The 12930-nt window shown below is 37.2% G+C and overlaps 1 pseudogene; it reads left to right on the top strand.

Annotated features, from left to right (window-relative positions):
* The first annotated feature begins 8544 nt into the window (after positions 1–8544).
* On the top strand, positions 8545–9208 carry LOC116856856 (annotated as a pseudogene).
* Positions 9209–12930: the final 3722 nt, after the last annotated feature.

Here is a 12930-nt window from a genome sequence, read left to right as displayed (position 1 = left end):
ATGATCTTTGTCCTTACTGCCAATGTTTGTGTGGCTTTCACGGAGCGGAAGTGTGATGATTAATAGGCCTAATGACATTGTCTTTTTTTCTGTGTCTGGATGTAAAAACTATATGATAACATTCTTACTTTTATTTGGAGATTCTAAGAATTTTCTCCAGTTTAGCGGATTAAGTGAAAGGAATATGTAGGGTAACATATAAATTTCAAGAGTAAGAAAATAAAACTATTTCACAAAATTTACAAGAAGAAAAACAAACCAAAACTTTTTTTTTTAAAAGATTTTATTTATTTATTTGACAGAGAGAGAGAGCGCACAGCAGGGTTAGTGGCAGGCAGAGCGGGAGGGAAGAGCAGGCTCTCCACTGAGTGAGGAGCCCAGTGCACAGCTGGATCCCAGGATCCCAGGATCCTGGGATCATGACCTGAGCTAAGGCAGACGCATAACCAACTGAGCAACTCAGGCACCCCTAAACAAACCAAACCTTTAAAATAAAAATTAAACCAAAGAACATCATAAAGAAACATTATATGACACTAATTCTTCTACTTGGAAAGATAATTTATAGATGTAAGTAGACACTACCACTAATTTAACTTTGAAATACGGTCTTCATGCTAGAAACTCTCAAAATTCTGATTAGCTACATAAAGATGCAGTACACAATTACTGGTTTTGAAAAAAGACTCAATAGCTTTGCACATTCATTTGTAATGACAAATCAGAAAAATGCTGATTATTTTAAAACAATCCAGCTTTAAAAAAAAATTTATAAATGAAACTAGTACTTCTCTCATGATTGTATGAGGAGTAAATGAGATGGAGTGAAATCTGATGCTCAATGAATAGGTTTTTTTAAAGTGAAATTTACCCTCTTTGCAAGTCATTTCCCCACATTCTGTATAGCACTCAATACAGTTGACCCTTGAACAATATGGAGGTTTGAAAACCTGCATATAACATTTGGCTCCCTCAAAACCTTAACTGCTAATAGCCTAATGTTGACCAGAAGCCTTACCAATAACATAGTCAATTAATACATATTTTGTATATGTATTAATATTGCTTTCTTACAATAAAGTCAGCTGGAGAAAAAAGTTATTAAGAAAATGATAAGGAAGGGGTGCCTGGGTGGCTCAGTTGGTTAAGCCTCTGCCTTCAGCTCAGGTCATGATCTCAGAGACCTGGGATCGAGCCCCACATCGGGCTCCCTGCTCAGCAGGGAACCTGATCCCCATCTCTCTCTCTCTGCCTGTTTCTCTCTCTACTATGTGATCTCTGTCTGTCAAATAAGTAAATAAAATATTTAAAAGAAAAAAATGATAAGGAAGAAAAAACACAATATTGTATTGTATTCACTGAAAAACATCTACACATTAGTGGACCCATGCTGTTCAAACCCATGTTGTCCAAGCAACTGAACAATACTCCTCAGTGAACACGTGTGAGTTAATTATATAAAACATGCCAGGAAAGTATGTAGTAATATATAATGTGTCATATAATTGAATTCTTTATGATAATACATTCTGCAATTAGGAATGATTCTGAAGTGTAAAAAAAATGCTGATTGTCTATCAAAAAATATATTCTTTCACTTGTTTTTTTTTTAAGTTTTTATTGTGCTAAAATATACATAACATAAAATTTACTATTTTAATCATTTTCAAAATTCCGTCTTTTTAAAAAGATTTTATTTATTTATCTTATAGAAGGAGAGAGAGAGAAAACACAAGCAAGGGGAGCAGCGGAGACAGAGGGAGAAACAGACTCCCCGCTGAGCAGGGAGCCCAATGTAGAGCCTGATTTCAAGAACCTGGGATCATGACCCGAGCCAAAGGCAGACACTTAACTGACTGAGCCACACAGGTGCCCCTATTTTAATCATTTTTAAGTGTATAATTCAAGGGCATTAAGTACACTCACAATTTTGTGCAGTCATCAATACTATCCATGTCCAGAACTTTCTCATCAACCCAGACAGGAACTGTGAACTCCATTCCCTCCTCCCCCAGCCCCTGGTAACCTCTATTCCGCTTACTGTCTTTAAGAATTTAAGAATATACCTATTCTAGGTATATTCTCATGTAAGCAGAATCAACCTTTTATTTGCTTTTAACTAGAGGGGGATAAAATAACCACTGTCCTCAACTTTGACTCCACTTCCCTACCCAATGAATTGCCAAATCCTGTAGATCCTATCTCCAACATGTCTTCTGAATTTATTTCCTCCTTTCCATTCCTGCTGCCACTGTCCTAGTTCCAAACTTGCTTGTTTCTTCCCACACCATTATAAAACCCTCCTCCCTAGGCCCGCTTCCTTCAGTTTCCTCCCTTGGTCCTTTTCAATTTCCTGGAAGTGAGTTTCCTTAAGAATGAAACCAAGAGCTAAGGATATATATATCTTTGGGTCCCTAGCGTTTTATAGTGTGTCCAGTAGATGGCTGGTTCTCAACAAATGTTTATTAAATTAAATGAAGCCAAGTTGAGTAAACTGATTGCCCTTGAGGAGATGACAGTCTAGCAGGGAAAACCAGAACATAAAAAACTTAAATCCAATGGGATTATCCAAAATTAAAGTCTGGTGCAAACAGCACTAGAACAGATAAGGGATTGATTAATTCCACTTACAAAGATGGACAACCAGAAAGCCTCAAAGAAGAAAGGCTATTTTAGGTGCTACTAGAAGGATATCATAGAACACACTTTTATATTAAGGGTTATTCACACTCAGCTGCATCCTCAGTAGACTGCAAACTCTTTGAGGATTTTATAGATCTTTGTGTCAATTACAAATGCAATTACTTATAACTTTAAAGCTTTGAGGATTTTTGTTTACTGTCTTTCCTCCTAGAGGGTAAACTACATAAGGGTGAAGAATGTGTCTTAGGCACTACCGTCATCCCAGTGCTTGGCACATAGTAAGTGTTTAGTCAATATTTACTGAATAAATAAATGAATTTTGCAAGCCTCACAGAAACTAACTAGTGCCTTTTGTAACCTCATCTTCAGTTGGAGGCCTTTCTGATGCTCAAAAGATAAAATTAAATTGCTTTGATCCTCCAATTTCACACATTGTAGGAGTTTACAATCTCCCCTGAGTTTCTGAGATTGAGGCAGGACTGGGACTCCTTCTCTTGGCTGTCTCTGTCGCCCACGTTCTGGCTTCCTCATGTGCAACACCACCAGACTGGCTGGTGCTAACTTACACCTCTTCCCCTTTTTCAGTTTATCACAACTCAAAAATCACTCACAGAGTAGTAAAGGATACTGGAGTTAAGGAAGAGAGAATGGGGAGTTATAGTTGAATGGGTACAGAGTTATCCATTGGGATAATGGGATATCCAGGGAGATAATGGAAGAGTTCAGCAGATGGATAGTGGTGAGGGCTGCACATGTCCCAGTATTAGCTGTTTCAATAGAAGGGATTCTAGAGCCACATGATAAAATAATAACATTTTCTTTCTTTAAAAATCATATTGAAGTATAATTCACATACAGTGTTATGCTAGTTTTATGTATACAACATAGTAATACAGAATTCTATACATTACTCAATGCTCACCATCTGTTACCATATAAATAATAATATTTTCCTAACTTGGTTACATAGTATGTATTACTTTGAATTTTTAATTTGTTTTTATTGATATTTTACTTGCTGTTTTGTTTCTTCTGTTGCTATTGTTTTGTTATTACCAGCAATATTTTATTTTAAAATCAACTTTAATGAGATATAATTGCATGCAATAAAATTCAGATTTGTGGCTTTTTTTTTTTTTAATTTTATTTATGGGGCGCCTGGGTGGCTCAGTGGGTTAAGCCTCTGCCTTCAGCTCAGGTCATGATCTCAGGATCCTGGGATGGAGCCCCACATTGGGCTCTCTGCTCATCGGGTAGCCTGCTCCCCCTCTCTCTGCCTGCCTCTCTGCCTACTTGTGATCTCTCTCTGTCAAATAAATAAATAAAATCTTTTAAAAAAATAAAAATAAAGATTTTATTTATTTGACAGACAGAGATCACAAGTAGGCAGAGAGGCAGGCAGAGAGAGACGGAGGAAGCAGGCTCCCCGCTGAGTAGAGATCCCGATGTGGGGCTCCATCCCAGGATCCTGAGATCATGATCTGAGCCGAAGGCAGAGGCTTTAACCCTCTGAGCTACACAAGCACCCCCAGATTTGTGACTTTTGACAATAGTATACATCTGCCTAACTACCAACCCAGTGAACACAGATCATTTCCATCCTTCCAGAAAGTTTCCTTGTGTCCCTTAGCTAAAGAGTTTCTAAATTCAAAGAAGTACCCCTTTGCTGTGTAATACTTTGAATTTAGAAACTCTCTAGCTGAAGAGAAAAGAGCCCAAATATTTCTTACCAAGAGTTTTTGCCGTATCTTCAGCAATTCCCAAGCTTTCACTCTCCAGAGAACATCCTGCCTGGAAGATTTGGCGAGTGTCTGACACATCTATCTTTGTGTCACATGGTTGACTTGCTGCAACAGGTGGGAAAATTATCTAACATATTCCAGTGGCAAAAACAAAGAACAACAAAACAAAACAAAAAAAACCCACATCAAAAAAACCAAAGCAAAAAAGACGGAAGAAGGGAGGGAGAGAAGGAGAGAGTAGAAATAACAAAACAAAACAAAAACATGGCTTAGAAAGGACAATGCAAATTGGTTATTAATAACACAACCAAATACTTTCTTCTAAAACCCAACTCCAATGAAACATTATAAATCTGCAATTATTACCATTTTAGTATTGAACTTTTTGTTTCCTGTAAGCAAGAATGTATTTGTCCAAGAATCAATATCACCATGATAACGTAATATAAAATGTTGTCTGTAACTTCATGTAATATTCATGAATTCATGAATGTAATATTCATATTCACTTCGTGTAGTGAAAATTTAAACTAAGTTACCATTATCATGATAGTCTTAATGAAATTCTTTTGACAAAGAATTTCTCTGTTAGAATCATAGAAAACTCAATGGCATTCTTAAAGTGTCCAATTGGGACCAACCTTTTAGCCACACATAAAGGATTAATCTGTATATCCAAATTGATGCTTTGAGTGGAAATATTTCAGATAAATATAGATTGAGATCTAAATACAACTCTATATCAATATATCGATCCATATCTTATATATGCACATATGTGTAGTATATGTTATCAGTGTCCTGCCTATTTTCCTTCACACTTAACATTTCAGCACATACTCACTGGGCTTCCAGCTGCCAGAACTTGCAGCTCTTTGCCTGAGAATTTACTCTCAACCCTAGAATCTCCTTTTTGTCGGGGCCCCACATCAGAAGTCCTGGGGAATTAATACCACCGCCTCCTCCCAGCAGCTCTCCAACAATATAGACAGTTGCTATTTACATATTCAGCTCCTCTCAGGTGTGATGTCTCAGATGCATGATCTACTTTGACTCCCAGAATTTCCCCAGTGAGATATGGTTTCAGTTCCCCACAGTGGTCATTTGCTTGCTTGAGAAGACAGATTTTACTGACTGCTTTCCCTTCCTTGTTTCACTTCCCTACCCTCCAACCAGTGGTTTCCTCTCTTCCTAAATAAACCTGCCATACTCAAATCCTTGTCTCTGGATCTGTATCATCTGGAGATGATACACTGTGATGTCATTTATTTATTATATGTATATGTATGCATAGAAGACAATGTGAAAGATTGTGTACTAGGGAGAAGGAAGTAGGATATTGATTTCCTTCTTTTTTGCTTATCTCCATTCTCAATTTTCCTTTAATGATCACATTATTTATATCATTTATTTTTTATTGAGATAAAATTTACACAACATAAAATTTATTATTTTAACCATTTGAAAATATACAATGCAGGATTTTTCACTGATTGACAATGTTGTGCAATCAGTGCCACTATCTGTGTTCAGAACAATTCCGTCACCCCAAGGGAAACCCTACAGTTTCTGAGTCTCTTTCCCAATCCCTTGGGAATCACTAATCTACTTTCTCTATGGATTTGCCTATTCTGGGTATTTCATATAAATGGAATCATACTACATGTGACTTACTGTGTCTGACTTCTTTCACTTAACATGTTTTCAAGGCTCATCCATTTAGCAGTTGAATATTTAGGTTGTTTCTACTTTTGGGCTATTATTAGTAATGCTGCTGTGAACATTCATGTATAAGTTTTTGTGTCTATACATGTTTTCAATTCTCTGGGTAGATACCTAACAGTGGAATTGCTGGGTCATATGGTAACTCTATATTTAACTTTTTTGAGGAACTGCCAAGTGCTTACCCTCAGTGGCTACATCATTTTACATTCCCACTAACAATGTATGAGGGTTCCAATTTCTTCACATCCTCCCAACACACGTTATTTTCCTTTAAAAAATTATAGCCATTTTAGTGGGTGTGATGTGATAGCTCATTGTGGTTTTCATTTGTACTTCCCTAATGATTAATAATATTAACCATCTCTTTAATGTGTTTATTGCCTGTTTGTGTTTCTTCTTGAAAGAAATGTCTGTTGAAATATCTTGCCTAGGGGTGCCTAGGTGGCTCAGTCGGTTGGGTGGTTGCCTTTGGCTCAGGTCATGATCCTAGAGACTTGGGATCGAGCCCCACATTGGGCTCCCTGCTCAGTGGAGAGACTACTTTCCCTCTCCCTTGCCTGCCACTCTGCCTGCATGTGCTCTCTGTCAAATAAATAAATAAAATATTTTTTAAAAAAAGAAATACTTTGCCTAGTTTTAACTGGGTTGTTTATCTTTTTTTGGGGAGTTGTAAGAGTTCTTTATATATTCTGAATACTAGACCCTTCAGCTATATGACTGGCAAATATTTTCTCCCATTCTGTGCATCCTTTCACTCTCCTTAGAGTGTCTTTTGATGCACAAGTGTTTAATTTTGATGAAGTCCATTTACTTGTTCCTTTGATGTTATATTCAAGAAACTACTCAATAACCATTGCTTTTTTTATCATTTAAAAAATATTTTACACATCTAGTTCTTAGATAGTGGCTTCTAATATAAATTGTCAATATTGAGAACCAAGTTTCTTTGGAGAAATAACTGATACTAAAAAATGCTGACAATGAGCCTGAAGCATCTTGTAGTGCCAGGAAGTAAGAAAAGTGCTTAAAAATAAATAAATAAATAAATAAATAAATAAATCCCTACATTGACGTGAGTATGTCAAAGGGACAGAAGAGTAAATGGAAAGAGCTTTCAAATAGTCAAAACTGAAGTAACCTGGATAAAAAATATAGTATAGGATTATAAAATATAGTATAACATACATATTTGTGAGTCCATATTATATAAATAAATGATTGATTAAATTAATGGGGGAAAAGAGACAAATCTCCCATGCAGAAGAATTCCAAATAAGAATACAGTATGGAAAGGGAGGAATCATAGAGTAACTTTACACTGGAGAAACATGAGAAACACTGTTCCAGCCAAGGGATAAAGGTAAATATGAACAGTAATAAATAACGTTGATAGTATGTATTCTGATGATGTGATGAAAATGTTATTTTGACTCTGTGATCTTCCTCCTACAAATCCATATCCCTATCTAACCATGGGAAAAATATCAGACAAATTCCAACAGAAGGACATCCTATAATACATATTCAGAATTCCTCAAAAATGTCAGTCATAAAAACAAAACAAAACAACAAGGAAAATCTGATGAACTGTCACAGCCAAGAAGAGCCAAGTTTCCCTAGTATAACAATGAAGTGTAATGTAGTATCCCAAGTAGAATCCTGGAAAGAAAAGGACATTATATAAAAACTAAGGAAATCTGAATAAACTATATACTTCATTCAATAATAATGTATCACTACTAGTTTATTAATTGTAACAAACATCATATTTATAGAAAGTGTTAATAATAGGGAGAATTGTGTGCAGGGAATATGTGGAAATTCTCTGTACCATCTGCTTAATTTTCCAGTAAATGTAAAACTGTTCTAAAAATTAAAATCTAGGGGCACCTGGGTGGCTCAGTGGGTTAAGCCTCTGCCTTCGGCCCAGGTCATGATCTCAGGATCCTAGGATCGAGCCCCGCATTGGGCTCTCTGCTCAGCAGGGCGCCTGCTTCCCCCTTTCTCTCTGCCTGCTTCTCTGCCTACTTGTGATCTCTCTCTCTGTCAAATTAATTAATTAATTAATTAATTAAAATCTATAAAGACTACTATTTATAACAGCATCAGAAATATGAAAACATTAGGCTTAAATTTGACAAAATGTGTGAAAGACCTATACAATGATAACTACAAGACGTTTATTAACATTTTGAAGTTTTGAAATTTTAAAAATAACCTTTAAAAATGAGAAATTGAGGGGCAGGGAGTGGGGTATGCTGGGCTGGTGGGGAAGCCGTGTCTTGTGTGAGCAGGTCTCCTCTGGCTTGTGTTGTGCTGAAGGAATAGCCCTAGGTCTGGGGGAGAGAGTCTCTGCGCGTGAGACCTGCCTTCCCAAGCCCAGGCCCCTCCCAGTTCCCTTAGCACTAGCTGCTTCCTGGTCCTGGTGGAAACCATGGCTGAAGAACAACCTTAGGTTCAATCGTTCCTGAGGGCTGGCAGGGATGGGTCCAAAACTAGGAACTGCCTCTTCTCCCACAGACTGTTCATGGCACTCTGGTTCAAGGGCGTTACCTTCAATGTCACCACTGTTGACACCAAGACAGTATAGAAGCTGTGCCCAGGAGGGCAGCTCCCATTCCTGCTGTACAGTGCCAAAGTGCACACAGACACCAAGAAGATGGAGAAGTTTCTGGAGGCAGTGCTGTGCCCTCCCAGGTACCCCAAGCTGGCAGCTCTGAATCCTGAATCCAAAATGGTTGGGCTGGACATACTCGCCAAATTTTCTGCTTACATCAAGAATTCAAACTCGGCACTCAATGATAATTGAAAGGAGGGGCTCCTGAAAGCCCTGAAAGTTTTAGACAATTCCTTGACATCCTTCCCTCCCAGAAGAAGTAGATGAGACCAGTGCTAAGGATGAGGTCATCTCTCATAGGAAGTTTCTGGATGGCAATGAGCTTACTCTGGCTAACAGCAACCTGTTGCCAAAGCTCCACATTGTACAGGTGGTATGTAAGAAGTACAGGGGATTCTCCATTCCAGAGGTGTTCTGCCATACTTGTGAATTTCCCAGGCTCTGGAAGAGTCCAGATGATGAGGAGATCGGGCTGACTTAGGAGCAAGTGGCCAAGGGCCTCAAATAAGCACCTCCTGAGGCTCCATCTCCCCTTTCTATTTTCTTCAGAAAGGTGCCAGTTGGTTTCCATGGGCTATCCAACGGACACACTCCAAAATGGCCAGTGGGCAGAGAATCCTGGAGCACTTTGTGCAGGGCTGGCTGGGGCCCTGAGGGGAAAGATGGGAAATCTAGGTAAGATTTTTATTGTGGGTGGTGCTGGTAAAGCAATGTATTTCAGTAATAAAATGCAGAGTGAAAAAAATAAAAAATAAAAACAAGAAATGGAGAGATACGCTGAGAAAAGCAAAACAATGCTTTATGTTTATTTTAGGCAGTTTCAAAGTAATTAAATTTTAGCTAAGACATAAAAATTGTTTTTCAAGCATCAAAATGAAATGGTGGGAGGTAAAGAGAATATTGATCTACATATAATTACTTGCTGTTTGTGGGTTATTTCTTCAATAAAGATGATTTTTAAAGCTTCTCTGAAAAGCTATTAAAAATAGAAACAGTAGATTGTGATTATTTTATCTTCCCAAGATACTAGTATAATACTTTTGGGGACCTACCAAAAAGTAATGCCAATGGAGTGTTTGTCATGATCTCGGGGTTGCAAATTTGAGCCCCACACTGGGTGTAGAGATTACTTAAAAAAACAAACAAATAAATAAATCTAAAAACAATGAATTAACTAACAACAAAATAAAATCCAGGACCAGATGGATTCATAGGTGAATTCTAGCAAACATTTCTCTTCAAACTATTCCAAAAAATAGAAGAGGAAGGAAAACTTTCAAATACATTCTACAAGGCCAGAATAGCCTTCATACCAAAACCAGATGAAGACACCACAAAAAGAAAAGAAAAGAAAACTATAGGCCAATATCCCTGATGAACATAGATGCAAAAGTCCTTAACAAAATACTAGAAAATTGCATTCAACCATGCATTAAAAGAATCATTCACCGTGATCAATTTGGAATTATACCAGGGATGCAAGAACAGTTCAATATTCACAAATCAGTCAACATAATACATCATCTCAATAGATACAGAAAAGGCATTTGACAAAATTCAACATCCATTCACAATAAAAATTTTCAAGAAAGTGAATGTAGAGGGAATATACCTCAACATAATAAACGTCATATATGAAAAATCCATAGTTAATGTCATACTTAATGGTGAAAACCTGAGACCTTTCCCTCTAAGATCAGGAACAAGATAAACATACCTATTCTCACCACTTTTACTCACCATAGTACTGGAAGTCCTAGCCACAGCAATCAGACAAGAATAAGAAATAAGAGCCATCCATACTGGTAAGGATAAAGTTAAAATGTTACTATTTGCAGATGAGATGATACTATACATAAAAAAATCTAACAACTCATCAGAAAACAGAGGTAACAAATGAATTCAGTAAAGCTCCAGATATAAAAGTAATACCCAGGAATCAGTAGCGTTTCTGTACACTAATAATTTAAAGCAACAGAAAGAGAAATTAAGAAAACAATGCCATTTACAATTTCACCAAAAGAATAAAATACCTAGGAATAAACTTAACCAAGGAGGTGAGAGATCTGTATTTTGAAAACTATAAAATGTTGATAAGAGAAATAATGACACAAAAAAATGGAAAGATATTCCATGTTCATGGCTTGGAAGAAGCAATATTTTTTAAATGTCCACACTACCCAAAGCATTCTACAGATTCAATGCAATCCTTATCAAAATACCAACAGCATTTTTCACAGAACTGTTATGCCCGAGTTTTCACATCCAAGAGACCACCAAGGAGCCAAGCAGTGATGCAATCACACGAGGGTTTATTTGACAAGCTTAAGCTTGGGCCCAAGTATACCCGACACAGCGGAGTAGGGAGTTGGACCCCAAGCCAGATTACAGTCAGAGTTTTTAAAGGCAGTGTAGGGGTGTACTCGGTGGTGGGTGAGGACAAAGGGGGTTATGGATGATGTAAGTCTCTAAGGAATTTTGGAAGCAAGGTCTCTAGGACCTTGAGGGGCTAGCTGTTGTCTGAGGAAAAGGTTATTCATTACCAATAATAAAAATCTTCTTGTGAGACCCTTTAGATGTATATCAGTGGGTCATATACTTGGGAATGATTCTCGACACTATCTTGGAGGTTTAGAGACAAAGTTTCCTAAAGGAATTGTTAAAGTAGACTTACAGGATTCTGGTCGGACCTGTCGGGGTAGGGGGTCAGTCAGGCTAGGATTGTCCTTAGCAAAATCTCAAGGTGAGGGTGATTAAATCCCCAGGGGAGAGCCACTCTGTCTGTTTCAAGGGCTTGTCAATAGGTGAGGAATTTTAATGATTTTCTTCTCCCTCTGTTTCCCACATCAGCTAAACTTGAGGTGGGATGGCCTTAATTTTCTTGGCCTCCACAAGAAGTAGAACAAATAATACTAAAATTTGTATGGGACCACAAAAGACTCTGAATAATCAAAGCAATTATGAGAAAGAAGAACAAAGCCAGAGGTATCACAATTCCATATTTCAAGATATACTACAAAGCTGTAATAATCAAAACAGTATGGTACTGACACAAAAAAATAGACACATAGGTCAATAGAATAAATTGAGCCCAGAAATAAACCTATACTTACTGGTTAATTAATCTATGACAAAGGAGGCAAGAATATTTAATGAGGAAAAGGCAGTCTTTTCAATAAGTGGTGGGGGAAAACTGGACAGCTACATGCAAAAAAATAAAACTGGGCCAATTTCTCACACCAAAATACACAAAATACAAAAAAAAAATTCTCAAAATAAATTATAGGTCTAACTGTGGGACCTGAAACCATAAAATTCCTAGGAAAACATATAGGCAACTAAAGAGATATTTTTCTAGACATATGTCCTAAGGCAAGGGAAACAAAAGAAAAATTAAACTGTTGGGACTACCTCAAAATAAAAAGCTTTTGTACAATGAAGGAAACTATCAACCAAACAAAAAGACAACCTACTGAATGGGAGAAGATATTTGCAAATGGCACATCCAATAAGGGGTTAATATCAGTATATAAAGAATTTATACAACTCAACAACAAAAAGCCGAATATTCCAATTAAAAAATGGACAGAAGGGGCTCCTCCTGGGTGGCTCAGTGGGTTAAGGCCTCTGCCTTTGGCTCAGGGCATGATCAGTGGGTTAAAGCCTCTGTCTTCAGTGCAGGTCATGATCCCAGGGTCCTGGGATTGAGCCCTGCATCGGGCTCTCTGCTCAGTGGGAAGTCTGCTTCCTCCTCTCTCTCTGCCTTCCTCTCTGCCTACTTGTGATCTCTGTCTGTCAAATAAATAAATAAAATCTTTTTTAAAAAATGGACAGAAGACAAGAAATAACAAATGTTGGGACTGATGTGGAGAAAAAGGAACCCTCATGCACTGTAGGGGGGAATGTAAACTGGAAAACAATATGGATGTTCCTCAAAAAATTAAAAGAAGAACTACTGTATAATCCAGTCATTTCATTACTGGTTATTTACCCAAAGAAAACAAAATCACGAATTTAAAAAGATACGTGCCCATATGTTTATTGCAAAATTATTTACAATAGCCAAGATATAAAAGCAATTCAAGTGTCTATCAATAAATGAATAAACAAAAATGTGGTATATATGTAAAGTGGAATATAAGAATGAAATTTTGCCATTTGCAACAACACAGATAGACAAAGAGGGCATAATGCTTAGTGAAA

This window comes from Lontra canadensis, unplaced genomic scaffold (genome assembly GCF_010015895.1).
Source record: "Lontra canadensis isolate GAN:19392208 unplaced genomic scaffold, GSC_riverotter_1.0 scaffold113, whole genome shotgun sequence".
Lineage (NCBI taxonomy): Eukaryota > Metazoa > Chordata > Mammalia > Carnivora > Mustelidae > Lontra > Lontra canadensis.
The sequence above is the reverse complement of the archived record's forward strand: the minus strand, read 5'-3'. Positions and strand labels throughout refer to the sequence as shown.